This window comes from Fukomys damarensis, unplaced genomic scaffold, assembly GCF_012274545.1.
Source record: "Fukomys damarensis isolate Sample0158 unplaced genomic scaffold, DMR_v1.0_HiC HiC_scaffold_19, whole genome shotgun sequence".
Taxonomy (NCBI): domain Eukaryota; kingdom Metazoa; phylum Chordata; class Mammalia; order Rodentia; family Bathyergidae; genus Fukomys; species Fukomys damarensis.
In genome coordinates this window covers 50,444,384-50,472,010 of record NW_022900931.1, presented here as the reverse complement: position 1 = coordinate 50,472,010, position 27,627 = coordinate 50,444,384, and the positions used below count along the sequence as shown (strand labels likewise).

At 40.8% G+C, this 27,627-nt stretch overlaps 1 long non-coding RNA gene across 2 annotated transcripts in view; it reads right to left on the bottom strand.

Moving 5' to 3' along the window:
* Positions 1–8,827: 8,827 nt before the first annotated feature.
* LOC104874047 overlaps positions 8,828–27,627 on the bottom strand; it is a 23,009-nt gene continuing 4,209 nt past the window's right edge. The window contains exons 2-4 of one of the 2 annotated variants that reach the window (XR_783650.2): positions 24,584–24,728; positions 17,571–17,724; positions 8,828–16,946 (exon numbers count right to left, since the gene is read on the bottom strand). This is a non-coding gene — a long non-coding RNA (uncharacterized LOC104874047). The remainder of the gene's footprint in view (positions 16,947–17,570; positions 17,725–24,583; positions 24,729–27,627) is intronic. The other variant, XR_783649.2, reaches the window with a different exon arrangement.

Sequence of the window (27,627 nt, the reverse complement as noted above, 5' to 3'; positions counted from 1 at the left end):
ATTCCACCCCACAAAATCAGAATATACATTCTTTTTGGCTGCACATGGATCATTCTCCAAGACAGACCACATATTGGCTCACAGAACAGGTCTGAATAAATGCAAAAGAATTGAAGTCATCCCCTGTATATTATCAGATCATACTGCAATCAAGCTGGAGATCAATAGCACAAAAAACTGTAGGAACTTCACAAGCACATGGAAACTGAACAACACTCTCCTAAACAATCAATGGATTACAGAGGAAATTAAAGAAGAAATTAGACAGTTTTTACAAATAAATGAAAATGCCAATACAACAGATAGGAATCTATGGGACACAATGAAAGCAGTTCTACGGGGAAAATTCATAACATTGGATGCCCACACTAGGAAAACAGAGCAGGCTCAAATAAATGACCTAATGATGAATCTTGGACTCCTAGAAAGACAAGAGCAAGAAAAACCCAAAGCTCGAACAAGAGAGGAAATTATAAAGATCCGAGCAGAAATCAACGCAATGGAAACTAAGAAAATGGTACAAAAAATAAATGAAACAAAGAGCTGGTTTTTTGAAAGAATAAATAAAATTGACAAACCCTTAGCTAATATTATCATAAAAAGGAAAGAAAAGGCTCAGATCCATGCAATCAGGAATGAAAAAGGTGAAGTCACACAGATCCAAAAGAAATCCAGAAGATCATTAATACCTACTTTGAGAACCTGTACTCCAACAAAATGGAAAACACAGAAGAAATGAACAGATTTTTGGATACAAAGAAGATAAAAATATTTTAAACACCCCAATTACAGTCAGTGAAATTGAAAATGTAATTAAAAATTTACCAACAAAGAAAAGTGCAGGACCTGATGGATTCACTGCTGAATTTTACAAGACATTTAGAGAAGAACCACTGCCATTACGCTTCAAACTTTTCAATGAAATTGAAAGGGAAGCTATACTTCCAAATTCATTCCTGGAAGCAAGTATCACTTTGATTCCCAAACCAGGGAAAGATGCAACTAAAAAAGAGAACTACAGACCAATCTCCTTAACGAATATAGACGCAAAAATCCTTAATAAGATACTAGCAAACAGAATACAGAAGATTATCAAGAAGATCATATATCCTGACCAAGTCAGATTCATTCCAGGGATGCAAGGGTGGTTCAACATATGTAAGTCAATAAATATAATATATTATATTAACAAAGTCAAGGACAAAAACCATATTATCCTCTCGATAGATGCAGAAAAAGCATTTGATAAAATTCAACACCCATTCATGATAAAAACCCTGCAAAAAATTGGAATAGACGGTCTATACCTCAACTTAATAAAGGCTATCTATCAAAACCCAACAGCCAACATCATATTAAATGGCCAAAAACTGAAAATCTTCACGTTAAAATCAGGAACAAGACAAGGATGCCCACTATCACCACTCCTCTTTGATATAGTTCTGGAAACATTAGCCATAGCAATTAGACAAGAGAAAGAAATTAAAGCAATAAAGACAGGAAAGGAAGAAGTTAAACTCATTATTTGCCGATGATATGATACTCTACATTGAAGACCCAAAAAACTCCACCAAAAGACTTCTAGACTTAATTGACAGATTCAATAGAGTAGCTGGATACAAGGTGAACACCCAAAAATCAATAGCCTTCTTATACACAAATAACAGACTCACTGAGAGAGAAATAAGGGAAAAAAATCCTTTTACAATAACATCCAAAAAAATGAAGTATCTAGGAATCAATCCAACAAAAGAAGCAAAAGATCTCTACACTGAAAACTATAGCACTCTGAAAAAAGAAATTGAAGATGATATAAAAAAACGGAAAGATATTCCCTGCTCCTGGGTAGGAAGAATCAACATAGTGAAAATGGCCATAGTACCAAAACTGCTTTACAGATTCAATGCAATGTCGATTGAAATTCCAACAGTATATTTCACAGAACTAGAAAAAATGATCCAAAAATTCATTTGGAACCATAAGAGACCTAGAATAGCAAAAGCCATCCTAGGCAACAGACACATGGTAGCAGGTATAACAATTCCCAATTTGACACTATACTACAAAGCCACTGTGATTAAAAACAGCATGGTACTGGCAAAGAAACAGGCCTGAGGATCAGTGGAATAGACTGGAAGACACAAAAACAAATCCAGATGTACTCAGCTACCTCATCTTTGACAAAGGAGCTGACCATCCTCAGTGGAGGAAAGATAGCCTCTTTAATAAATGGTGTTGGAAAAACTGGATGTCAACCTGCCACAGATTAAAATTAGACCCTTATCTTTCACCATGCACTAAATTAAAATCCAAGTGGATTAAAGATCTAAATATTAAAACAGAAACATTAAACTTGCTGGAAGGTAAGTTAGGCAAAACTCTGGAAGACAATGGCATAGGAAAAGACTTTATGAACAAATCCTCAGTAGCATGGGAACTAGAAGAAAGAATCAACAACTGAGATCTCATCTTATTAAAAAGCTTCTGTACTATAAAAGAAACCATCAGCAGAACTAAGAGACAACCTACAATGTGGGAAAAAATTTTTACCAGCTGCTCCTCAGACAAAGGACTATTATCTAGAATATATAAAGAACTCCAAACAATCAGCCCCCGCAAATATAAAGACCCGATTCAAAAGTGGGCATCCGAAATGAACAGACATTTCTCAGACAAAGAAGTAAAAGCAACAAGTAAATATATGAAAAAATGTTGCACATCACTGGTCATTCGAGAGATGTAGATGAAAACAACACTGAGATTCTACCTCATCCCATAAAGAATGGCTGCTATCAAGAAATCACACAATAAAAAATGTTGGCGGGGTTGTGGGGAGAAGAGAACCTTTCTCCATTGTTGGTGGGAGTGCAGACTGGTGCAACCACTGTGGAAATCAATATGGAGATACCTCAAAGAGCTTGAACTGGAGGTTCCATTTGACCCTGCAATCCCTCTGCTGGGTATCTTTCCAAAAGAACTAAAAGAATCATATCACAGTGATGTATGTGCACCTATGTTTACAGCAGCACAGTTTGTAATAGCTAAAACTTGGAAACAGCCCATTTGCCCTTAGTTGGAAACTGGAGAAAGAAGATGTGGTTTTTCTATAAAATGTAGTATTACTCAGCCATAAAGCACGAGAAAATAGATTCATTCATAGGAAAATGGATACACATTGAAGATATATTCCTAAGTGAAATGAATAAGTCACACATGTGTAAATACCGAATAGTTTCTCTGGTGTGAATAAACTGCAATAATACAGAAGATCCTAATAAGATTACTGACAATGTCAAATGGGAAGAAAGGGGCTAAAGGTGTAGGGAAGGTGGGATGGATAGGGGAAGGGTAATAAGGGAAAAGAAAAAATGTGAGATAATGAAAAGATGGAAATAAAGTGGTTGTAGATGGGGAGGGGAGGAGGGGGTGAAGGGAGGGCAGGGACAAGGGGAAAAAATGAGAACCAAGACATGTCATGTAGAGGTACAAGATCCCAACAATGAATGTAACTGTACTGTATCCCTAAAAAGAACCAATAAACTCAATTAAAGCTAAAAAAAAAAAAGAAAAACATGATGATTGGTCTGTATAAGCAAAGGTTTGTTAAGATTCTACTTATTACCTTAATATAAATTCTTAAAAGTAGAATTATTACATTATTTTAATGTCATAATTACATGTTGCCAGTTTCCTAAAAAGACTGTAGTAATTCATATTCTTGTCTGTATAAAAGAATAAATTCTTATCACATCATTGCTATTGCCGAGGCTTTTCTCTTAGCCAGTCTGACTTTTAAAAGGGTTTGTTGTCAGAAATACCAGTGAGATTGCACATTTTGTTATGTTTGACTATTGAAACTTTTTGTTGAACCAGGAGTCAATGCTCTTCATTTTTAAAAGGCTGTAAATTCGCTCAGTTAAGAAAGTAAGGGGGCCTGGGATTTAGCTCAGTGGTTCTGGTGCCTGTTTTGCAAGTGCAGAGACCAGAGTTAGGCTCAGTTAAGAAAGGGGGCCTGGGATTTAGCTCAGTGGTTCTGGTGCCTGTTTTGCAAGTGCAGAGACCAGAGTTCGACCCCTGGTAACAAAAAATAAAACAAACAAACAAAAAAGAAAGTAAGGAAATGGAGCCTGACCCTAAAGTAGAAGGCAACTCATGCTTTCTTTTTTACATTTAGATTTCTTCCAAACCCATCACTAAAAGGCCATAAATTGGCTAAATTAGGAAAGAAGTGAGCCGGAGCCTGAACCTAAGATAAAGGAGAAGGCTGAGGGAATCCAGAGATTATTGAAATTACCTATCCAAAAAAACAAATCAGAAACAAACAAAAACCACCCATGCCCATGGAAGGGGCTAGTACCTTGAAGGTGGAGCACTGTTTTCTGGACTTTCCAATCCCTCTAGAAAAGTATGAATACCCCCAGTTCTAAATTGTAATGCATCTCATTTCTCTGAGCGCTTGCACTATGCTTTCAAGTGTGTCCTAAATCTCTAATAAATGCTTCCCATCCCTCTTACTGGTGCATCCTGAAAATTCTTTTTCCATCATGGGAGTCAGTGAACCTGTTACAAAAGAGTGAGTTAAGTTTCTTATTTCAGCTTTGAAAATCTCTCAGACACAGCCAGGTGATAATACTATTTCATTTTTGCATATGTTCGAAATTTTCTATAATACAAGACTATCACACATGCAGTGAGCACAAGAAAAATAAACTAGTGATATACTTAAAACTAAGCCTAGCGTTTTAGGATTCTCTTCATACTGAAAAGCTGCCCAGTAAGCTGAAAATACCAAAGGCGGCAGTGTGAAGTGAATCCACTGATTTCCACCAGTTTCAACATATTTTCCGTTTACATTTAGGATCCGGGCAAAAAAATTTGTTTCAGTGTCATTTCCACACTAGGAGACAAAATTTATAAAAGTAAATGGATGTTTTAATCATTGTTACTACCATTTTGTGAATACATACCGTGAATCAGGCTTTATGGTAGTAGGCACTTTACATGTTTCTTGTCTCTCCAAGCTGTCACAACCACCGTAGATGACAGATATAAACCCTACTTCACAAATAAGGAATCCTGACCTTCAGCAAGTCTGCTCTAGTGGGGAGCAGAGATATATTTAAATATAGTTTCATACACCATATGCAAGAAATAAGATACAGGGTCGTTAAAGAACACAGACTCAAAAGTAATGCAGATTTAAATTTAAAAGTAGATTCAGAGCTGAGGATTTGGTTCAATGGTAGAACTTGGCTAGCATGTGCCTGGGCTTTATCACAGCAGTGAAAAACAAAAAATAAAAACAGAGTCTAATACTATGTGGGCAACCATGGGAAAACTATCTACATTCTCTTCCCCACAAGTTTCATTTGCCACAAAGAGGGTGGGGATAGTATTGTTATGGACGGAATTGGTAAGTGAGACTCACAAAGAGGCACAGAAAGGAAGTAAATTAACAAAAGTTTTTATTTCATTGATGAGGGTCGATTGCACATAAAAGCAGTGCCTGGATCTATAACACATTGGGTTACAACTCCTTTTTTTATAGGGTTTTACAGCCTTGGCTTTATTTGGGTAGTTACATTTCGTTCTCACAGTTTACACTGTTGTTGTACAAATCATGGTCACAAGACAATTACCTTTCAACCCAGGTGTAGTAATTCTTTGTAGTTAGGGGAGTTTAACTTTAAGATTTGCCTAGTTATCTATCCTAGACCAAAGGAAGGGGGTGTTCAGGGTCAGGGGAGCAAATGTTAGCAATGGTCCTTTTCATCTTGACACTTTTACAATCATGTGGCTCCAGTCTCTTTGGAGCTCGAGGTCATAACCTACCATGTTATCTCAGGGTAAGAACAAATGTCTCATTCAGTAATTATTGCCTTCAGTGGATGTTGGTTCTGAACTAAACAAAACAAGCTGCTCTTTGCAAAACAAACTGCTGCTAGAGACAGCAGCAGCCATTTTACATTGTAACACTATAGGTTTTGCTATTTATAAAAGTTTTCTCTATCAGTATACTGTTAGGGCTGTTGGGATAATGAAATGATACATGTAACTTTTTATCAATACCTGACACAAGGCATGTGCTCATAAAATGATAGCTATTATTATGATACAAAAAGAGCTACGGTATAGGCATACAGCTGATAAATCATACCAGCCAATACTGAAAACTGTTAAGCCCATATAAGTCAAGGGAATGCCAATATATGTTAAAAGCCATGGGGGGAAAGGTATGACTCTCCCAGAAAAATTTCTAAGAAAACAACAGAACTCAGAATTCATGAAATACTTTTGAATGCATATAATACAATGGGTGATAGATTCAGATTTTGTGAATTTTTCTGATATAGAAGAAAAAATATTAGGCAAATAGATAAGAGAATTCATCCTCTGTTGGGGCAGTCAGAGCTAAAGATCCTATAGTTACAGGTCTCTGCCTACATGCACGACCAATTCTCCATATGTGGAAGGTATACTTTCTAACTACTATGTGTGCTTTAACACAGGAAAGGAACACATGATCTTACACAAAAACATATGGAAATCATTCAAAATATTTGATCAGAGAGTGCCTGCATGAGGATCATACAATGCAGAGCACAATACCACAGTGCTCAGAAAGCTTGTCACTAAACCAAGTCAAAGACTGTCACTTTACCAAAAGAAAGCCTCTTACTTCACATCAATTATGGAGTACAAGAATGTCAACTATGACAAGGTTGACAAAAGGAGACACTCAGGACTCAGCCTCAAGAAAAGGTGTTTTTCATTCATTATGCCAGCCTGTCTTATACATCTAAAAACAGTTAAATTACTTCACCCAATCTATAATTATACAGCCAACCATATTCTATTTCATTAAAATAAATTCCCAGTATGAACTGCCAACATACCCAGGCAACACACTTTATTCATTTCAGAAAGATTAAATGACCACTAATGATAAGGAATTTCATCTCTTTTTATGAGGACACAAACATTAAAGAAAAGGCAACTGAATTCTGAAAAGTCTTTCATACATTTCAAATGTGACAAATACCACTGACATTTGCAAACCTTGGAAATACAAATAAAGTTGAATATAAAGATTATGTTTCTTGCTACTAAATACTTCTAAAAGCAATACACAGTTCAAAAGAAAAATGACATGGAGTAATCGAGGGACACCCAACTAAAGACAAATAAGTTTTTTTTTTTCTTAAGAAGTATTCAGAGAAGCTAGAGTTCTGGGAATGGTGGTAAACTTCTATAATCTTAGCTTCCTTGAGACTCAGGAGAGGCACCTGGGCTGAGGTATCTTTCAATTAATTCTGAAAGCCTTATTTATCTGTGTGCAGTGTGCTGTGTTGTGTGTGAAGTGCTTTTTGCTTTCCTGCTATCCTAGCACTTTTATGTTCATGACCCCCCCAACACACACACACACACACACACACACACACATACACACACACACACCCCTGCAGGCTTTCATTTATTGGAGTATTTCAATAATTTGGCTTTTTGGTACTGAGAAAATCAAGGAAACAGTAGAAAATTACAATGCTTTCCCATGTGCAAGAAAAGGGACAGCAAAATTTGCATATTTTAAAGTTCACATCCAGAGAAGTAATATACTCAGTACCTGCGTCCCTGAGAATCAGCACAGCTGGCTGAGGTGACTGGTTTCTTCCTGGATCCTAAAGCCCATCTGTAGCTATCTCCTCCTCAGTTCACTCCTCTGATGCTAGTCCTTTCTCTCCATTTTAGTTCATTTTGCTTTCACTGGGTTAACTGTGGCCTCAAGGATATGTCCCTATCTAAAAGGGTATGTAACCTGCTTTTGCTGGCTGAATATACATTGTGCTTGACTTTCGAGGTTTGTGGTTGATCTAGTGAGATGAGATTTTTTTCTTTTTCAGGAGAGATGTTTTATCCCAGTCCTTAGACTGACAGATAGTGGGATATCATCTGTTGAAGTGTCTGTTTCTTGATCAACACTGAGAGCCACATCTGGGAGGAAGCTGTCAAGGTTCCCGGGTTCTGATGAGTAGAGCAATTGCTACCCCTCCCTAGACAGGGCAGTAGGTGGATTTAAAATTCTCTAAGAGAAAGCTGTGCATGGTAGCGCACACATGTAATCCCATCACATGGGAGGCTGAGGCAGAAGGATTGCCATGAGTTTGAGGCCAACCTGGGCTACATTGTGAGGTCAGGGTCAGCCTGAACTACAAAGAGAGACCCTGCCTCAAAAATAAATAAATAAATAAATAAATAAATAAATAAATAAATAAATAAATAAAATTGTCTAAGAGGCATCCAGCCAGTAAAGCATACAAGTTTTGGTCTCTTAGATCAAAAGATGAGTTGTAGACATGAGGAATCAAGATTCTAACGTTCAAAAAAAGAAAGAAAGAAAGAAAGAAAGAAAGAAAGAAAGAAAGAAAGAAAGAGAAAACAGTGCATGCCTACACAAGGCTGGAAATGCCCACCGCCAGGGAGTTCAGCTTTATCAGGGTATGCCTTGACAAAAAAACTGAAAGTGGTTATACATATTCTAGAGGATGCCCTGTCAGGTTATCATGTGGAAATTGACTCAAGGAAAGGCTTTGTGAGACTTCCATGAACAATCCCAAGGAATTCAGCCCTACTAGGTCACAGCCCTGAGACTGAGGTGTACAGAAACTGTCAGGGGTGCTTTGTCAAGTCCCAGAGTGGGTGGGAGACTGACTCAAGGATAGGCCTGTTAGGTTTCCTGTACCTCCCCCGTCAACAAAACCCACGCCTTCTCAACAAGTCTATTTTTTCAGTTATGGATATTCAGCAATGCAAAAAAAAAAAAAAAAAAAAAAAAAAAAAAAAACTGAGTCAATTCTCTGAGGATCCTGAAAAGTTTGCTGATGATTTCCATACCCTAACAACAGCTTTTGATCTGACCTGGTAAGATGCTCAATTCTTCCTGGTTTCTTCTTGCACAGCAGTAGATCGAAATAGGATTATAAGGGCTTCAAAGCAGGCTAATGATGAAGCCCACACAGCTGCACCTTCTGATAACCAGCCTATTGCTGTGTTATTTGGATCCCAAGAGAGGCCTGAGTCTGATTATAACACAGAGGGTGGAGAAGCCAAATGAAAGTTATATATCAAGGCCATTTTAGTGGGTATGTAGCAAGAGGTGCCCAAACATGTGAACTATGATAAGCTCAGGTCTATTAGTCAAGGTTCTGATGAAAATCTAGCTGCTTTTCAGCTCTAGCTAGCATGAAGAGATTGTAAATACATCAATTTAGACTCTGAGTCTACAGGTCAGATTATCCAAAGTCAGTGTTTTATTAATCAGTCGCCTTCAGATATTAGGAAAAAGCTCCAGAAAGTCCTAGATAAAGTTAATGGGTTGGTGTAGCTTATTCAGTTTTTAATAAACATGATAGAATAGAGACAAATGAGAGTTGAATAAGGAAAGGAAGCAGGCTGAAGACATGCTCGCTCTCATGGACAAATCCTCAGTGCTAAGGGAATTCCGGGTAATCCAAAGAGTGATGAAAGCAAGTCAGAGTGCTTCAACTGCAAGCAACAGGGGCACTGAGTGAAGGAATGCCCTCAGAAACTGCCTAACTCTCACTAGGCCTGTCATAACATGGAAGAAGAGCTTTAGCATTGGAAGAGGGACAGCTCTCATTCCCAGAGAGGGATGAGGTCATCCACCACCATGGTGGCTCAGGAAGAAGTCCTGGACAATGAATGATGGTGCCCGAGGTGGCCTGCAGGCCTCCAACACAAGTGAATTCCCATCACCTTACAAGAGCTTGGGGGGGGCCTCTCAAAGTGGTAAGTGAATGAATTATATTTCTCTGCGCTACTGAGCTGAGTTGTTCCATTCTAGTTTTTTATTGGCGTGAATTTTCATTCCATTCTAAAGTTGTTGCAGGCCTTGAAGGAGTTAACTGGACAGCTTTCTTTACTCAGCTTTCTGAACTGTCACCTGGAAGACTGCTTTTTCCAAGCTACCTTACGGTGATACTAGAGTGCCTCATACCGGTAACTGAAGGAGATATGCTTTTCCTACTCAAGGCCACTCTAACAGGCAAACCTCTGACAACCTGTGTCCTCACTGCTAAGGACTCAGGCAGCCTGACCCCATGGGACTCAATGTCTCTGCTTGGGGTTGATCCCCAAGAATGATATGATGGCATCCCAGGGAGAGGTGTCAAGGCCACTCTAGTACTCATTCAACTAAAAAACCCTAATCTATATCCTCACATTACACAGTATTACCTTAAGAAAAAAGTTAGGCTAGGATGGCTAACTCTCATTATGGACAAATTTTTGGTTACAGGGTTATTGATACCACTCCAGTTCCTGTGCAATACAACCATTTTACCAATAGTCAAGCTATGGGGAGAATATTGCCTAGTACAAGATATCTGAGCCATCAATAACTCAGTGGTACCTACTCACCCATTAGTAGCAGACCCATATACCCTTTTAGCAAGGTCCCAGTAGACACTGATTCTCTGTCCTCAATCTCAAGGACCCCTTCTTTTCTATTCCTGTGGATCCTAACTCCCAATATTTGTTTGCCTTTGAATGGGAAGATCCCCAGACAGGACTTCACCAAAAGTATACCTGTACTGCCTTGGCATAGGGTATTAGAGATAGCCCCCACTTGTTTGCATGGGCTTTAGCTCAAGACCTGAGAGATTAAATATAAAAATTTAAAAAGAGAAGTCTGCCACAGTATGGAGATGACCTCTTCATTTGTAATCTCACTAAGGAGTCATCTGATTTTAAAAAACTCTCTTAAGACTCAATTTTCTAAGAAAAGGGGGTTATAAGGTGTCCCAACATAAAGACCCAGATTTCTCAAAAGGTTGCATTTATGGGATACATTTTAACCCCATGACAAAGATAACTGTCCCCAAGGAGAACAGAGGCAACTCTCTGTATGGGTCTTCAAGAATCTAACAGCAGCTGAGGGCTTTCTTAGGAATGGCAGGCTTCTACTACACATGGATACCCCATTTTGGAGTAATAGCCAAAGGACCAGAAACTGAACATTTGAAACGAATAAAAGACACACAAGAGGCTTCTAAAGCCCTAAAGTGGGTCCTGCAGCCCCCAGCATTAGGAATCCCAGACTTAACTAAGCTTTTTTCTTTTAGTGGCTGGAAAAAAAAATAGCTATAGGACTGCTAAGTATCCAGGTCAAGAAAACCAACCAGTTGCATACTTTTCCAAGCAAATAGATGGAGTTGCTGAATTGGCCTCACTGCCTGAGAGAATAGCTGCTATAGCACTCTCAGTCTAGGAAGCTTCTAAAATAACTTTGGGACAGAAGCTCTTAGTTCTAACTCCATACCACATTAAGGCTCACTATACGTGAGGACATTCTTTTTGGAAACCCAGATGTTTCTCCTCAGTGTTGCACTGCTTTAAATCCAGCCAACCTGTTCCCAACTAAACAATAGATAGAACATGAGTGTGGGCAAGCCATCCCCCAGGATTATGCCAGCCACCTCAATCTGAGGAACCAGCCATTGACAGGGATGGCTAACACATAGTTCACTGATGGTAGCAGCTTTATTACAGATGGTATTAAAAGAGCAGGTGATGGTACAGTCAGCCCCACCCACGTCACTGAAGCAAGAAGACTTGCCCCTGGGATGCCAGGCCAAACTTATTGCTCTCACTTGGGGTCTCCAACTTTCACAGGGCAATATACTGACTCTAGGTATGCCTTTCTGGTCCTACCACAATGCAGTCATCTAGAAACTAAGAGGACTTTTTACTAGTCACCAGTCTCCAATAAAACATGGACTAGAGATCCTCAACCTTCCCAAGGCAGTAAATCTATGAAGTAGCAGTTGCCCTTTACCAGGGATATCAAGCCTCCTTGGAACTTGTCTCCCAGGGTAATTCTAAGGCAGATTGCACTGCCAAACAGGCTGCTCTTCAATATAACTCTGGCCCATCATTATCTCTACCAATGGTCCCTTCTAGAACCTGGACTTAGAACCAGTCTATTCTACAGAAGAGCTTCAAATGACTTAAAATGAGGAAAGAGTTCAAAAGGGCCAGTATTGGTATATGAGATGGTAACTTCTCTTGCCACAGTGAGTCCAGCAGAAAGTCATTGATGTCTTCCATCTAAGGCAAGATGCCACCGCTATGGCATGTAGGCTTTTTGTAGAGCCTGTAGTTCACGACAGTGTTACCAGGTTTGTAAAGCATGTCCTCTCTGTTCCCTCCATAATCCACAGACTCATCCTTCCCCATCGCCTGAACTGGTACAAAGGTGTGGGTCTTCCACTGTAGATTGGCAAACAGACTTCACCCACATGCCTATGTGTAAGGGATGCATACACCTGTTGGTGTGCATTGACATCTTTACAGTATGGATAAAAATCTTTCCTACCAGGTCAGAAAAGGCTCTGGAGGTGGCAAGTCTTCCTTAAATAAGTGACCTCAAAGTTTGGAGTGCTTACATCTATTCACAGAGACAGCAGGCCCTCTTTCCCATACCGGGTGGACTAGGGCTTACATTATGAGTATCCTAAAAAATCATGCTAGGGCTTATTTTCCAGGTAGGTCTTATTTTCAGGAAATGCAATAGGGTCGTGGCTTGAACATGACACCAGCTCATACGAGTCAAGACTTGGTGAAGAAACAGCAGCTTTTCTGGTGAAAGGCAGAGATACCACCTTTTGTGAGTGTGTACGTGTGTTTGTGGTCAGCAAGCCTAGGCCTCTGGTTTTGGAACACAACAGAAACCTGCTGATATGATCTTGCAGGTTAGCGAGTTCATTAGAGATGTTTTAAACTTCCTGATACCTTCATAGAGAGGGTAGAGAAATGGTGAAGGGAAGGGGGAGTTCAGTTGGAAAAGGCAGAAGGCAGGGCAGTAGAGGTGGGAGATTAAGTTCTCAGGAATACCCTGAGCAGGAGATAATAGTCTTGGTGCAGCAGAGCAGTGAAATTTATTTGTTCTTAGTTGAGAACTTAAGTTATTTTCAGAACTGACCCTGGCATGGGCAGCCACGGGGCATGGGGCTGGACTGAACCTGGCAAGGCCCATTTGTTTTCGGAGGATAATTGCTGCCACTGTTATCAGGAAGACAGTTCGGTCTTGAAGGTTGGAGAATTTTATGGAGATTTGAGACTTTTGGCTACCTGCTTGGAGAGCATTGAGAAAAGATGAATGGAGACTTTCACTCTGGCTGGCCCACAGCCAGCAGTAGTGGCTAGTTTGACTCCTGCCAGGAGAGGAATTAACTGAACAGCCCAAGGACATCATTGTTATGGGCCACATGCTGGCTGGATTAATAGAATGTGGAGGCAGACGAGTAAACAAGTGATCTGGGTTAGAGTGAACTTGATGAAGATATCCTGGAGCCAGAGGTGATTAGTTTTCTGGAATGAAGCTGAGTTTGGGGGGAAGGATATTAATTCTTGTACATGGGAAAGGTAAAGCTAGTGAGTTTAGGGAGTGAAAGACTCACAAGAATGACAGGTAGCTTTCTGGGAGAAGCCTTTGTGGAGGAGGCACAGAACAGCCTGACAGTCTTGGGTTTTAAGGGCAGTAATAAGAGCAGGGTGGAAGGGCAACAGAAATCAGGGTGGCAAGGAGGACCAGGTAGGGTGTTTCCCATGTCGGTTGAATGGTGGCCTTTTAAAGGCTTTTGAGCAGGACCTGCTGGGGGGTGAGGGAGAGGGGAACAGTGAGTGTGAAGGCCAGGCAAGAAGTGAGTCATCTTGTGCTCTGAGGAGGGCTCAAATGGCCTGAAGTGACTGCGGGTAATCTCAAAGGGAATGAGTGGAGGAAATGGGGCCCAGAAGAAAGGGTCATCCACACATTCGCTCAAAAAGATGCCTATCTGAGTATGCTGTGTGGGAGTTGGGCTGCGATTGTTCCTGGAGCTCAGGCAGCTCCACATCGCCACTGCAGGGAACTTAGGTGGCTAAGGGCAAACAGAGTCAGTCTCACTGTAGTTCCGGCTGACCTTGAATTCACTATGTAGCCCAGGTTGGCCTCAAACTTGCAGTGATCCTCCTGCCTCAGTCTCCTCAGTGCTGAAACTGCAGGCATGAGCCCCCACATGTACCTTTACCTGTGAACACTTGCGCATGTCTCTTGGTAAACGTGTGTATGCATTTAAACTGGGTATATCCCTAGAAGTGCACGCCACTTATAGAGTAGGCACACACTCAGCTTTATTAGAAACTAATGATTGGTTTTCCAAAGTGGCTTTAACAATTTACACTACCACCAGCAGCAAATGCGCCAGTCGCTCTGTTTCCTTGTAAGCATGGGATATTTTCAGTCTTTTTGGTTTTAGCCTTCTTGTCAGTGTTAAGTGGTATCCCAGCCAGATTTTTTTGGTAACTAATGTAATAAGCACTAGATCATAAGTTGATTGGCCATTTGGCTACCTTCTTTTGTGAGGTATCCAGGTTTTTTACTCACTGTATTGGTTTGTCGGTGTGTGTGTGTGTGTGTGTGTGTGTGTGTGTGTTTTACTAGTTTGTAGGATTTTTTTTTTTTTTGAGACAGGATCTTCCTAAGTCTCTAACTTGCCCATGATTGGCTTAAACTTGTGATCTTCCTGTCTCAGCCTCCCAGAATGCTAGGATTAGACATGTGCCACCATGTAGGAATTCTTTATAGACTCTGTATAGGAACTTTTTGTTAGTTTTTCGTGTTCCCACCTTTTTCTTAAGTCCCCCGTTCCAGGCCTGGCACATACTAGGCAAGCACTATACCACTCAGCTATTCCCTCGGCCCCTATCCTTTTAGCTTTTCTCAATACTGCTGGAGATGGAACTCGGGGCCATTGAGCCATATCCCCAGTTCCCCCTTAAGCTTTAAAGTACCTGGAAAAAACCCAATAGGTTAACTGTAGGACAGATCCCCCCCACACACATGTGGATACACACATACACAGTAAAATAATATGGTTTCCCAGTGCACATTCAGATTTCTTATCCACACCACCGTCAAGGTTTAAGTGGATTCTGTACTTTGCTTTTTCTTGCTAAAGGGACCCCATCACTTACTCACTTGTCCATCTGTACACTCATTTCTCTCTCCCACAAATACTGAGCTATCAAACATTAGGATACACTGGAGAACTAACAAAAATTCTGTGTCATCCTAGGCCCTGAAAATTAGTGGTCAAAAAGACATTAAAACTGAGTGAGAGAGACCAAAGGGAAGGTGGGTATTTGATTGAGTCTAGACTGGAGAGTCAGAGAGGGCTTCTTGAGGACTTTCCCACACAACTAAAAGGATGCACAGTAGTTACCTGGCAAGGCCTAAGGGGCAGAACCTCCTAGCAGAGGGGTACCATTTTGAAGTCCAGAGTGAGGACAGTGTAGCTCGTATGGTGGGTAGAGGAGGTTGGTAAGGAGGACTAGAGCTAGATCATAAGGGCCTAGTGGGTCAGGGTTAGGCATTACAATTTTATTCTGTTTACGGGGGGAGACCATTAAAATCAGTTTTAGGTTTCATATTTTAAATAGGGAAAGATATGGTTGAATGGATGCTTTTAAAAGCTCACGTTCGTCAGCGGAAAATACATGTTTGGAATTCAATGAATCTGCCTGGGTGCAAGGCCCAGCTGAGACTTACTGGGATGTCCCACAGCTTCTTGGGCTTCAAGTCCCTCACTCGGTATAACCAAGATCAAGTTATTTACAAAGATTTCCTTGAGAAGATTAAGTGAGATAATGGAGGCAAGTACACAGAACCACGCTCAATAAATAGGAGCTATTTAATGACAATAATCACTTCAAGTCCTTACTTTAAGGTTCATTCTCATGAAGATCTTACTGTTGTTATTATTAAATAAGAGTTGTTATGATTTTCTTCAGCAGGTGTCAGGAGTGTTCTCCAGTCTTACCAAGGATGATTGGTCTGAGAACTGTTCATTACCGTACAAGACAAAGTAGGAGCTTGCTTGAGAACGTCAATCAGTGTACTGCTTCATTTGTTGACAGATTTGCCATGATGAAAATCAGCTGGATTAAGCAGTGTTATGTAGTGATGGCATTGATTGAAAATTTGTTAGACTTCCAATGGAGTTGATTGACATTTTGTTCTAAGTTTCTGATTTCTGTACAGGTAACAAACATTTGAGCTGAGCTTTGAAAAGCAGCCAGCAGAGATCATTGCTCAACCTAAGCCTGACTTCTCTTTCCGTTCTAGGGGAGAATAGGCCATAGTCCCTGGAGAGACCTGCTGAGAAGACTGGGATTACAAGTGGACTGGGTCACCCTGGCCGGGCAGTGCAGTGCACATGGCTGAGTGTCGGTAAGGCCTCCTGGGTGCCTGGCACCTAAACAGGCATGACTTTGACCTGTTAGGAAAGGTAACAAGGGCAAGGCTTTAAGGCTACCTTTCCATGTCGCTACTCAGACAAATGACTTATCTTCTGACTGTCTTTATCTGCCAAGTGTTAATGCCTGTCCCAAGGTGTTGAGAAGTGGCTATTGAAAAATGACAAAATGTATGTAAAGAGAAGTCTATAAATCTCACTTATTCCGTAAGTTTTTTTTTGTGTGTGTATTTAAATGAAGTTACACTCATGTTTATTAATACCTATTGGACTAGATTCCTTCACCAGTTTTTTTTAAAGCAGACTGTACTTCTCAAAAGAGTATGTTCTTATACTCTGATAATTCACTATGATTAAATCAAGCCACAGAGCTCCATTGTGAACATTTTAGTTTACATGTGAAACTTTCACTCTCAGAAAAGGAAACGGCGAACCAAGTGTGCTGGTGCATGCCTGTAACCCCAGCGCTCCGGTGTCTAAGGCAGGAGGATGGCGCATTTGAGCACTGGGGGACAGAGAGACCCTTTCTAAAAGTAAAAAATAAAGGAGCTGGGGAGCCTGCTCAGTGTGAAGGCACTGGGCTCAACGCCTGGTACTCTCCTCCACAAATTCCTTCCAGATCATTGACAGCAGCTGAAAAATAACATAAGCCACGAATGTGATAACATCATGTGAAATGACAAGAAAATTTGATGAGAAAATACTTTGAGGAAAGGAAACTTGTGAAATTGACTTTAAAGATATATGCTAAAAATATTATCCTTTTAACATGTAATCAATATGTTTAAATGTATGGACGAGATGGCTTACATTCTTATTTTTATATGAAATCACTACAACCTGCTAGTAATTTATCTTCACAATACATCCAAATCCAGATTAGCCACATATCCACTGTGGCTAGTAGATGTCTTATGATTCCACAAGTGTAGCCTTTTCCCGTGTGTGTGTGTGTGTGTGTGTGTGTGCGTGCGCATATATATGATAAATAAATAGTTGCTGATTTAACAATTTAGAGAATCTATTACCTCACCTCCTCATAATCTGGAAGAAATATGCACCAGCAGATATGAACTAGCAGCACCTAGAAATGCCATGATACAGATGCCTATTGCAGCTGAGAAGGCTGGGAGGGAAACCTATGACTCCTCCTCTCCCAAGTGGGCACTCACATGCTGGGCTCTTGGTTGTGGCCTCCATTTGCCCAGGCAGGACTTGGTGCTACACTCACTCCTTAGCCAGCAATCAAACACTTACCTGTGCCCTCTTCTGGATGAAGCCTGGTGTAAGAAAGAAGACATCCTCCTGAAGAGATCTGGAGAACGAGGAGACATTGGCAGGCACGCTGACGGCACTTCTGTACCTGGGTCCTATGCAGGCCCCTGTACTGCTGCTTAGGGAAGCAGAAACCCTATGAAATACACAGAAATATCTTTCCAAATCCATATGATCTTCAAACTGCAAATCACCCAATAAAATAATATCCTCCACAGTTCTGGGGGTTAATAGTGTATGGTGGAAAGTGAAGTGTCTACAAAGGATACTAGGTATTGCTGAGACCTGAGTGACTATTTGATTCTGACATCCTATTGTTGAGAACATGAACAGCTGGAGAAAAGAATGTTCATGTAAGGAAATATGAGTTGCCTCTCCCTACGTCTGTTGTGAGAAAACATTTATTGAATTGAATACTCCATTGTTACACTGCTTCATATAATAATGGGCAGTCTAGAAGAACGTTTCAAAAAATGTACATGGGTACAAATTAGAAAAATGACTCAATATTCTATTAGTATTACACACGCCTATGGTTTGGTATGTGCTTCTTTATGTACATAGGAAGATAACACATGACTGTTTTCAATGAATATTTCAAACATTCAGTAAGGTTTTTGAAAAGGTCATGAACAACAGCAAGCCTGATCTTCCACCTTAAAAACATTATCGGGGTCCTGAAGTAGCACTCTCCAATCCATCCTCCATTTTTGCCTTGAGTTAACCACAAACTTGAATTTAGTGTTGTAATTTAATCTTGCATTTCCATTTAGACACTATTACATAGGAAAGCAAACAACACAGAGGCTTATTTTGCATAATTTGAACAATGTATACTTGCTATATTGAATCCTGCAAGTTGCTTGTTTCACTCAATACAATATGAGGTGTGATTTGGCAGTGAGGATACAATTTTGTTTACTTTAACTTCTATGGAGTATTTCAGTGCATAAACATGTAAATATTTATTTATTCTGATGTTTTGTTTTTGTTGTTTTATGCCATGGCAAAGAGTGCTGCTACAAATTCTCTTTATGAGCCTCTCTGTGTTTCTAGGCACCAGAGTAGATGTCTTGCTAAGGAGTGGAGTGCACAAGCTCATTCAATCACCCCCTAAGTTGTGTAAGGATTCTCACTCCCACATGAGCTCATACAATCCCTTATTTCTCCAGATCCTCACCAGTGGACATTTCCCTAGTTACCATTCAAGCTGAATGGTATATATAAATAAAATATACTTTCATATATTTATTTACCATTCATATATTCCTTGAGTTGCCTGTTTTTCTGTTGATTTATTCATGAAAGCCTTCTTTCACAAAGGTTTTAAAGACTTTATCCTGAATATTAAAAAAAAATCTGCATGTTACACTTAAGATATTAAACCACCTAGATTTGACTTTTGAAGGTATGGCCTGATGTAGAAATGTAAGAATGGAATACGTAGGACCACTAAAAAATATGTACAAAAAGAGCTATCTTCTAACTAAAATGCCCATCAAATCATTGATGGATATATAAAGTACATCTATCCCTACAATGAAGTATTATTTGGTGATAAAAAGGAGTGAAATACTCATATATGCTACGACTCAGATAAAATCTTGAAAACAGTAGGCTAAGCGAGAAGGCAGGCCCAAGGACTAAATGTTGTTGATTCCATTCTTCATATATCCAGAGTAGGCAAAGGCATAGAGACCGGAAGTATATAGATGACAGGCCTTGAAGTATTGTGAGAAATGGGAGTAAGTGGTAAATGATAGAGTTGGTTTTTGGGGGAGGTGAAAGCACTTTAAAATTGAGGTAACTGTTGTACAACTATAAGAACGTGCTACCTGTCATGTAGAAGTACAGGATCCCAATGACGAATGTAACTGTACTGTATACCTAAAATGTACCAATAAACTCAATGAGAGAAAAAAAAATCATGAAGTGAATTGTATGTCAAAGCTCTTAAAAGCAATTTTGTTTTGTAATTTTGAAAGTGGAGAATGCTTGTCATTCTCGACAGACCATGGAAATGAGCTTAGTGATCTTGCTGCAGGACTGTCACACGTAGAGTGCTGAGCTTTGCAAAGTGGTGAAGGGTGTTGTTATGGTTTGTCTAGATGTCCCCCGAAAACCTCACGCAATCTAGATGGGGCTTTTCAGAGGTGGATGAATCTAGAGTGTGTGATACTGGGATTTAAGGGTACATGACTGCTAAATCAGTACAGTGATTGTCTTGGCACCACCCTAATTCCGGTAGCCTAGATCTAAGGGACAGAAAGAGGCTGACTTCCGCCTTGTTGCTTTTGCGGTCTCCCACCACTATGAATTGTTGCCCCTCTGCCATGTGTCATCCTGCCTTGGAGCCAGATGGTTACGGACTGAAACCTCTACAAACTACATGCTAAAGAAACCTTTTCTCCCTTTAACTTTGGGTGTCAGGTATTTTGTCTCATCAATAAGAAAAGTAACTAAGACAGAATTTGGAAGCAAAGAAGTGGGTCTGTTGCTCTGACATTACCTGGCCATGTAGAGTAAGAGCCTTTGGAAATGTCTTGTGGGAAGGAGAAGGGTTAGGAAAGATTTGGAGATGCCAGGTGAAAAAGCACAGCCTTAAACTGTACTGTCTGGGAGATTCTGGTAAGAGCTCCGAAGACTAGAAAGGCAGTAAAGACCAGGCTTAGGAGGTTTCTTCTGGGAAGGACTGCATTGGCTGCTGGACTCCAGACAATGTGTGTTATGCCTTAGCAGAAAGTTTGTCTTCATTTTGTTCATGTCCAGAGACTTTGCCTGAGACTGAGATTAAGGGCAGCAGCCTAATTAATCTGGCAGAAGAAAGTTCAAGACAGTCTAATGTTGAGGTGGTGGCATGGCTGCTTTTGGGGCTTTTTAGCCAGATTTATGCTGAAAATCAAGAGCAAAGAGGCCAGCAGAATGATTTAAAATGTTTGATGTTGGCTGGAAAAGAAGCTCCAGTAAAATTATGGCCTACAAAGATAGAGCTGAGGAGATCTTGACTGCTGAGATGTAACAGAAGAACAGAAAAGATGGCCTAAGGGCATCAAAAGAAGTATCAGGGCTCTACCCTTTCCAGCCTCAAAATTGCAAAAGTGGAAGACTTTGCTTTGAGAAGAGAGCCCCAAAGCACCATGTCTCGGAATGGTCGTGGCCTAGGGAAGTTGTTCCTCAGGATTTGGTTCATAGGCACTGGACCCCTACAGCCAAGAGAGAAGCAAGCCTCGCTACTGCTCTTGCTGGCAGCAGACACTGGCATTATCCACATGGTACTTATTTCAAGCACATGCAGAATGCAAGAGTTGTAGGGTCATGAAAGCCTCGACCCAGATTTCAGAAGGTCTTGGAGGACATGCACTGTGCCCCCAAGAGGGCAGCGTGAGAAGCCGTGAATACAAAGCTGAAGGTGCAGTAAAGACACCAGAAGTTTGGAGAAGCAAGGAATGTGGATAGTCAGAGGAAAACCGCCCCCAAAGAGAAGCTATGGGAACTACCACCACCAAAAGTACTATAGGAGTCAAGCCACCCAAAGTGTTTGGAGTCCACATCCTGCCACAGATTGCCTTGGATACTACACATGATTTAATGTTTGCCCTCCTGGATTTTGGATTTGTTATTTTGTATCCTCCTATTTGTACCTTTTGGAATGGAATGGCAATGTTTATGTTGTGCTATTGCATGTTGGAAGTGTTCAACTTTCTTTTCATTTGTACAGGGGCTCACAACTGGAAGTTTGCCTTAAATCTCAGACGAAACTTCAGTCTTGGACTTTTCAGTAGTGCTGAAACTGTTAAGATTTTGGCAACTCTTAGAGATGGATTAATGCCTTTTTTGTAAAGGAATGTACATGAGTCTTTGGGGGACCAAGGTGGAATGCTATGGTTTGTGTCTAGATGTCCCCCTAAAGCCTCATGTAATCTTAAAAGGAGCTTTTTCAGAGGTGGCTGATCTAGAGTGGTGATGCTAGGATTAAGGATATGTAACTACTAAATCAGTATTCTGATTGGCTTGGCAACACCCTAATCCTGGTAACCTGGATATAATATAAGGGACACAAAGAAGCTATCTTACCCTTTGTTTCTTTTTCTGTATTCCACTGCCATGAACTGTTGCCCCTCTGCCATATGCCACCCTGCCTTGGAGCCAGCTGATTATGGACAGAAACCTCTACAAACTGCATGCTAAATAAACCTTTCCTCCTATTAACTCTGGGTGTTAGGTATTTTGTCTCAGCAATGATAAAAGTAACAAAGACAGGTGAGGCAGAAGAGATAGTTTCCACAGATTGCCTCCATTTCTTTGTCTCTTAGAAAGTATCTCATTACATGCACAAGTTAAAGCCTAGTTTGAAGATCTGTATTTTTCCTACGCCACAGCTCTCAAACACAAGCCAACTGTTTCATTGGATTCTGACTTAGGGCTGTAAAATCTATTAGATCTCATGCTAAGCTGATGCTGAAACTACGATTCATCTAATTTAGTGTGGTGGTTTATACCTAAAATGTCCCCTCCAATTCTCAGATGGGTGGAAGGTGACTGGATCGTGGCAGTGCTATTCTCATCAGCACATTTCATCCATTAATGGGCTGAACAGCTAAATGTGCTATTAGGAGGCAAGGCCAGATTGGAGGTAGATCACTGAGGGTGTGACCCGGAAGAGTGTACAGATTCTTATCCGTCACTCCCCCTTATCCGTCTCATTCTCTGTTATCTGGCTGCCATGAGATGAGTAGCTTTCCTCTGCCAAGGCCCCTCCACCATGCTGTTTCTGCCTTGGAGCCTGCCAACTGTGGATGGTGACTTCTGAAACTGAGCCACAATAAATTTCTCCTCCTTTAAATTGTGGATGATGGGCACTGTGTCTCAGCAATGAGGAAATTACTATCAAAAAAATGGTATGAGAAGTGGGGTCATTGCTCATCCTACCCGACCATATGGTTCAGAAGCATTTAGAACTAACTTTCAGGAAGAATTTGGCAAGTTTTGGAAATGTCAGGTAGAGAAGCCCCAGACTGCCGTAAATTGAGCTGTAAACACAAAAGACCAGAATCCTAATAGAAATGCAGATAGTAAAGACCAGTCTCAGGGGATTTAAGTTGGTAACAAGGACTCCATTGGCAACTGTACTAGAGATGGTATGTATTACATTCTTGCAGAAAATTTATTTTTGTTTTGAGATTTTATGGAAGACTGAGATTAAAGGTGGTAGACTAATGAATATGGCAATAGAATTCCCAAAGCAGGCCAATGTTCAGCCTGTGCACTGCTGGCTTTCTGCAGCCAGGTATACAGTAAATCATGAGCAAATAGCAAAGTTGAATGATTCAAACAATTCCAGTTTTGCCAGAAAGGAAGTGCCTGCCAAGTTGGGGCAAAAGAGAACACTATTGCTAAAAAGATTAACATTAACAGAAGCAAAGTACTTTGCATCAGGACAAAAAAAAAAAAAAATGGCTTCAGGTCATCTCAGCAAGAATCACAGGCTAAAACTGTATTCATTTGAAAAGAGAACTTCTGGATTCCTTGCCTAGGAAACTGGTCCCCTGGCATTACTTTCACAGTACTCAACTATCCAGCACTCAGAGGCAGCCATGATATAAGAGGGCCTGGCTACTGCTCAAGCTGGCAACAGACCTTGGCATCATTCACAAGGTGCTGGTTTTCCAGGCATACAAAATCCAAACATTGTGGTGTCAAGGGAGGCTTCTACCCTAATTTCTAAGGAAGGCTTGGGAGGTCAGGAAGAGTGCCTCTGAGAGGGCAGTGCACAAAATCGTGACAGTAAAGCCAAAATTCCAGTAGAAACCCCAGGAAGCTGAAGATATCAGAAACATTAAATATCTGCTGAGGACTGCCCAATGCCCGTTCCCCAGAGGGGCAATCTCACAGTCTTCTAGTCCGTTCTGTACGCACTGCTACACACCTAATGCAGAGCAAATCTGCTCCTGGCCTCTGAAGCACGTCATTAGCTGCTGCCCACAGCCACGCCCCATCACCTGCTCCATACTCTCAGTTCTGATTCTGCCTGTCTAGCTGTTCACCTTCCCAAATGTGACTACAAAAGAGCTCTACCTGCAGTTAGTGGAGCCCTTCATACTCCCTCTGCCAAGGACTGGCTCAGCCATGGTTACCTTGTACGGTTCAGGCCAAGAGGAGGGAAGAGGAATTATGCTGAGGGGTTCTGAGTAAGTTGTCCTAGATGACAGGGCCACGCGGGCCAACAGACCCCTCTCTTCTTCTGTTGAGTGTTGTCCAGTTGGCATGTGACGAAGCCTTATTAGCAGCCATCATTTACCTGTAGGGGGATGGCTTGAGTATGGACTGGCACTCTGGGGATAGCAAGAATAGGAGGAGAAACACTGGTGAAATGATAAATTGGTCAACCCTGGAGGCATGTCCAGACTGCTCATGTTAGGAAATAAATTCTGCACTGATGCAGAAAGAATCCTAACTAAGAGTCTCTAATTAAATACAGGTATTAATAATAGTAACAGCAGTAATAATGTAACTTCCGTAATTTGCCAAGTGTGTGGTAAGCCCTGGATAGATAGTGTATATGATCGCCTGGACATCACGTGTGTGAACATCATGATCCTCAGTCAAGGCTCAGGAAATATGCCCAAACGAAAAACTGGAAGTCAGGATTTATATCTGGGCTGCCTAACTCTTTAAAATGATGCTCTATGTTGTATATTGCACCCCCTAACCTTCTCTTTATACCCTCCTGGTACACACAGCAATGCTTCCTTTATATCTGTTAAGTTTCAGAGTTGAATGAGACTGTCAAATGATTTGGTGCCTTACTATAGAGATCTAAGATACCAAAGCAAATTATTGACAGAGCCAGGGCTAGAAGAACCCAAGTTACTGTTTCTAAACAGGTATTCTTTCTACAGAAGTGAAGGTGAGTATATCCAATGGGGTGGTGTAAGCCACCATCTTCCATGTACTACACATGCACAGCAAGCCATCTCAGGAAGATGAGCACTCACCAGCTGGCCTGACTGCTGCTTCTTGTGGTCATCTATGCCCTCCACCTGAAGCAAAGACAGTTTCTAGTGTCTGACAGATGCCTCTATTCCCATCTTCACTATCTGCAACAGCTTGTTCTGGGCTGATGCCTGCTTCTGTTTGAACCTAGGATGGAAAAGAAAGGAGAGAAAGAAATGCAGAGGTCTGACTGGTAGAACACAGGCAGAAAAGGTACCACGTTCTTTTTTAGCTGGCCCAGTAGGGGCTGGGACTTGTGGGCCAGCAGAACTCTAAGCCTGGCCACTGGCTAGCTAGGAAAGTAGAAGGCTATGAAAACATTCAGATCATCTCACCTCTCTGAAGTCAGGCATTCACAACAGCTCCCAAGGCCAGGGGAAAGTGACACTCAGTACAGAGCAGGAAAACTGGCCACTAAGAGAAGAATCAGGCACACATACACCTAGTGAAAGAGTTTTGGTGCGGGGGTTCCTTCAAAGGAGGTAGGCAATGTGGGAAGCCCCATCTTCCCCTGCTACCACTTAAGAGCCTGAAGGTTTCAGCAGTCTTCCATTTTGAACATTTAATTGTTTATCCTAAATATGCTCCTACCCTTTGGCCAATTTTGGGGCAATCTGCCTTGCAAAATAACCCTACAAAGAGAAAATAAATTATTATTACTATGATGGTCTTAGCCATACTATGTATTATAGTTTTAAAATATATAAGCAGCCTAATGTCCAACAGTCAGCATTAAGTTAAAGAAAATACAGCAAAATCATACCAGTAAACAATATGTTTAGCAACAAAAAAGCTTATAAAGCAGGCATAGTAAATGGAAAATAATTATGACATTAAGTGAAAATAGCAAGATATAACATTACATGTGACTTTAAAAGTGGACTCCTAAACTAAGAGAAAGAAGGCATGTGAAAGACACTGCAAAAAATTAACAGTGGCTGTATGAGATAATGAATCTATGAGAGATTTTTTAATTTTATATTTTCTAAATCCTTTATTAACATACATTTGTGTTTTTAAAATGTTTAAAAGTACTCTCAAAGGAGATGGATAGGGAGTTCAGGTTCCTCTCAAGATCCTCTTACAACAAGAGAAGATAAAGTCTTAGGATATGGGTCTTAACAAAGCATGGAGAAACAGATCCAGCATGACTAACCTAGTTGGGGGTCAAAGTCCCAACCATGGCCGACACTGGCCCCTAATGCCAACTCTGAGTTCTTTCACCATATTGAGGCCAAGCATACCCAAGAAGTCAATCCCCAACTACAGTTAGCAGTCACTGAGAATTTTATACCAAGCACTATGCTTATGACCACATGTGCATTCATGAACTTAATCATGGCAAAGCCCCAATTAAAGGAGTATTTTATTAGAAGCAGTGATTTCTTTTAGGTGACAACTAGTGGGTTACGGAATCAGGATAGCAGTCTGTACTCTAAAGGCCTCCTAACTGCTTTTCTACAGTCCTGAAGGGAGAGGAAGTAGGTCCATTTCACAGGTGTGGCTGGCTCTCAGGATCACAGCCTGGCTGATAGGAAATCACCAACAACCCGGCACAGCCTGTTAGTTAGAACTGTGAGGGCTCCACATTCTTCATCTCTCTAAAAACATGTCTGCAGGTACACACACACACACACACACACACACACACACACACACACACACACACACACACACACACACACACACACACACAGAGACAGAGAGAGAGAGAGAGAGAGAGTTAGTCCTGGCTTTTAAAAATGGCTTTTTAAGAACCCATTCTTTGTAACCAACTCCTCCATTCCTCTTTTGGTGTTTCTTTATCTTTAAATCATGAACAGCGTCGCGTCACATCGTAGAGTTGCCCTTCAACACAAATGAGGTAAGATATGTGAGACAGAACTTCTAGGGCTTCAGGCGAAGGGAGGGCACCTGTGAGGAAAGACGAAGCACAGCACTGGAGAGTGGGCACTTGGACTCCAGCCTGGGCAGTTTGGATTCTGCAAAGGAAAGAGAAGAAAAGACCTGCCAGCAGCACCCACGATCAGTGAAGGCACAATGATCGCCCAAGAGAGGGCTCAGGAGCACACTCCCAGTAGAGCGTGCTTCCTCGGAAGACCATCCTCTGTTGCTAAGACAGCCATGTCCCCATGAAGGAGTGTGCCCTCTTCAGATCCTCACGTTCATCAGCTAGAGGCACAATGTGGGAATAAGATATTTTGGGTAAAAGACAGAAACATCTTGAGGGGTTTTCAAGGACCTCACTCAAAGATATAATTATGAAAATGAAAACACAAGACACATATTATAAGAAAATATTCACAAATCAAAATGTAATAGAGGGTTTGTATCCAGCACAAGGAAATCGTGTTACCCAATCAGAAACAGGCAAAAGATGTGAATATGCGTTTTACTGAAAAAAAATCTGTGGAAAGCAAATAAGCACAACATAAGCTGCTCAACATAATTAGTTCCTAGGGAAATGCAAATTCAAACCACAATGAATACCATTTAACAGCTACCATAACTGCTATAATAAAAGATAAACAAGTGTTAAGGATGAGAACCAGAACTCTCATATATTACTCATAAAAATATAAAATGGCACAACACAACTGCTGTAGAAAACAATTAAGTTTCTTAAAAAGTTAGACTTCACAATTCACCAAATTCATAAACAGAGTGACCCAGCAAACCTACTGAGGTATCTATGCATGAGAAATTGCAAAAGCACACAAACAAACAAAACAAAAAACTCTTGTTAAAAAATATCCATAGCAGTATTATTCATAACTGCCAAGAACTGGAAACAACTCAAATACCCATTAAGTAGTGACTAAATGAACAGAAGGCAGTTTACAGCCCATACAACCGGATACAATCCAGCAATAAAAATGAACAAACTACTGACACCGGCAACGCCAATGAACCAAGATAAAAACGTTACACGGATCTGAAGGTGTGGCTGGGTGGTAAAGTGTGTGCCTAGCATGAAAGGCTCTGGGTTCCACCCCAGCACTGAAAAGCAAGCAAGCAAAAAAAAAAAAAAAAACCAAAAAAAACC